Source organism: Taudactylus pleione, unplaced genomic scaffold (genome assembly GCF_031769625.1).
Source record: "Taudactylus pleione unplaced genomic scaffold, aTauple2 ptg000473l, whole genome shotgun sequence".
Taxonomy (NCBI): Eukaryota; Metazoa; Chordata; class Amphibia; order Anura; family Myobatrachidae; genus Taudactylus; species Taudactylus pleione.
Genome location: NW_028284875.1, coordinates 6,084,278 through 6,087,757, shown reverse-complemented (window position 1 = coordinate 6,087,757; position 3,480 = coordinate 6,084,278). Strand labels below are relative to the sequence as shown.

Here is a 3,480-nt window from a genome sequence, read left to right as displayed (position 1 = left end):
AAGCCACTGTCCCAGGTGATAGTAAACTTTTCAGGAAACTAATCCACAATGTCATTAGGATAAATGTCTGCTTTTAGATACTGGGCCATAATTTTGCAAGCTGAACAGTTCCAGATTGTTAAGCAGATTAAAGTTTCTGGTGGAGCCATTTGTGCAGTATGAAGCAAGAATAAAAGGAACATCTACAAAATTATTTGAATGAAATAACGCCTATCTCCCCAGATGGGACTTGAACCCACAATCCCTGGCTTAGGAGGCCAGTATCTTATCCATTAGGCCACTGGGGCTTAGTAACATCTTTGAGTGAAACTGATTTTTTCATTAGTATAATCATTAATTGTTGCGATATAGGAAAGCCGTTTATTTGTGTTCTTTGCTTTACAAATTCCAGCATGAAATGTGATTGTACTATCCAGACCTAATAGTGTGGACCCTCATGTTACATTGCAGCAAAACAGATTGATGCAACTCTTTTACCAATAAAGAGGTAGTCTTTTGCATTCCATTTGATTGACTAACTAAAGTAATGTTTACAGTGCATATGAACCAAAGCAGCTGTGTGTACTGGTACTTAAAAACAGTCATGTTTGTGTTTTTTTTCTGCCTTCATATCAGGATGTTCAGGAAGCAGATGATAATCATTAACTGATGACATTAGAAAAAAAATTACATTTGCTCCAGGTGAGGCTTGAACTCACAACCTCAGCATTGCTCAACAGATACTGACTTATAAGTCCTGCACACAGACCGATTGCGCCACAGGAGCACATGGTCAAAGTGCATTATTTTTAGTTGAGTGATTTTAGCATCGAGTTGACTAAGTAAATTAAATTGGTTTATTAATTTTAAATTAGTTACTTTTTAAATCCACTAAACTACTGCACCCAATACTAAAGTACCTAATAAAAGTAATATTCTAATCATAAGGTAATCAATTATATTGTGCATTTGTGTTATTGCCCAGTTTTATGTATCCATAGGTGTATATTGCAATGAATTCATGCCATTGTTGTACAGTTCAATATTATCAAAATTTTAAAATAATTAGTGTTTATTTATCTTAAATAATATTTGGTATAGATATATGTAACTTTAATGTTGCATATGGAAAATATACACTATATTACCAAAAAGTGCAGTATCTTTAATTAAAAATAAGTTAAATCTCACTTGTGCTCTATATTTAAAGGTAAACATTGTTTTTTTGGTCTGTAGCACCTAAATTCTCAGTAAAGTCAGTGTCCAAAGAAATATAAAAAGCAGAAAATTACCCTTTTGATGACAAGGATGAAAGGACTTCAAGAAACCCATCAGCAATTGCAATAGACATTGTTATTTTGTAGCCACTCTGATATTAAATTGCAATTAAAACTTAATAGGTATGTTTTGGTATATATGGATTTTCTGCAATACCATTAAGACAGTCACCTGCATTGAAAAAAAGCATAACTTCTAGAATGAGTATGAGCAACAAAGGAACATGCATCCTAGATGGGACTTGAAGCCACTGTCCCAGGTGATAGTAAACTTTTCAGGAAACTAATCCACAATGTCATTAGGATAAATGTCTGCTTTTAGATACTGGGCCATAATTTTGCAAGCTGAACAATTCCAGATTGTTAAGCAGATTAAAGTTTCTGGTGGAGCCTTTTGTGCAGTATGAAGCAAGAATGAAAGGAACATCTCCAATATTATTTTAATGAAATAAAGCCTATCACCCCAGATGGGACTTGAAACCACAATCCATTAGGCCACTGGGGCTTAGTAACATCTTTGAGTGAAACTGATTTTTTCATTAGTATAATCATTAATTGTTGCGATATAGGAAAGCCGTTTATTTGTGTTCTTTGCTTTACAAATCCCAGCATGAAATGTGATTGTACTATCCACACCTAATAGTGTGAACCCTCATGTTACATTGCAGCAAAACAGATTGATGCAACTCTTTTACCAATAAAGAGGTAGTCTTTTGCATTCCATTTTGTTGACTAACTAAAGTAATGTTTACAGTGCATATGAACCAAAGCAGCTGTGTGTACTGGTACCTTAAAAACAGTCATGTTTGTGTTTTTTTTCTGCCTTCATATCAGGATGTTCAGGAAGCAGATGATAATCATTAACTGATGACATTAGAAAAAAAATTACATTTGCTCCAGGTGAGGCTTGAACTCACAACCTCAGCATTGCTCAACAGATACTGTCTTATAAGTCCTGCGCACAGACCGATTGCGCCACAGGAGCACATGGTCAAAGCGCATTATTTTTAGTTGAGTGATTTTAGCATCGAGTTGACTAAGTAAATTAACTTGGTTTATTAATTTTAAATTAGTTACTTTTTAAATCCACTAAACTACTGCACGGAATACTAAAGTACCTAATAAAAGTAATATTCTAATCATAAGGTAATCAATTATATTGTGTATTTGTGTTATTGCCCAGTTTTATGTATCCATAGGTGTATATTGCAATGAATTCATGCCATTGTTGTACAGTTCAATATTATCAAAATTGTAAAATAATTCCTGTTTATTTATCTTAAATAATATTTGGTATAGATATATGTAACATTAATGTTGCATAGGGAAAATATACACTATATTACCAAAAATGCAGTATCTTTAAATAAAAATAAGTTAAATCTCACTTGTGCTCTATATTTAAAGGTAAACATTGTTTTTTTGGTCTGTAGCACCTAAATTGTCAGTAAAGTCAGTGTCCAAAGAAATATAAAAAGCAGAAAATTACCCTTTTGATGACAAGTATGAAAGGACTTCAAGAAACCCATCAGCAATTGCAATAGAAATTGTTATTTTGTAGCCACTCTGATATTAAATTGCAATTAAAACTTAATAGGTATGTTTTGGTATATATGGATTTTCTGCAATACCATTAAGACAGTCACCTGAATTGAAAAAAAGCATAACTTCTAGAATGAGAATGAGCAACAAAGGAACATGCATCCTAGATGGGCCTTGAAGCCACTATCCCAGGTGATAGTAAACTTTTCAGAAAACTAATCCACAATGTCATTAGGATAAATGTCTGCTTTTAGATACTGGGCCATAATTTTGCAAGCTGAACAATTCCAGATTGTTAAGCAGATTCAAGTTTCTGGTGGAGCCATTTGTGCAGTACGAAGCAAGAATGAAAGGAACATCTCCAATATTATTTTAATGAAATAAAGCCTATCACCCCAGATGGGACTTGAACCCACAATCCCTGGCTTAGGAGGCCAGTGCCTTATCCATTAGGCCACTGGGGCTTAGTAACATCTTTGAGTGAAACTGGTTTTTTCATTAGTATAATCATTAATTGTTGCGATATAGGAAAGCCGTTTATTTGTGTTCTTTGCTTTACAAATCCCAGCATGAAATGTGATTGTACTATCCAGACCTAATAGTGTGGACCCTCATGTTACATTGCAGCAAAACAGATTGATGCAACTCTTTTACCAATAAAGAGGTAGTCTTTTGCATTCCA

At 33.9% G+C, this 3,480-nt stretch overlaps 1 non-coding gene across 1 annotated transcript; it reads right to left on the bottom strand.

Annotated features, from left to right (window-relative positions):
* Positions 1-3,189: 3,189 nt before the first annotated feature.
* Positions 3,190-3,262, bottom strand: TRNAR-CCU (transfer RNA arginine (anticodon CCU)). Its single transcript has one exon. It is a non-coding gene; the product is annotated as a tRNA-Arg (tRNA).
* Between the last annotated feature and the right edge of the window lie 218 nt (positions 3,263-3,480).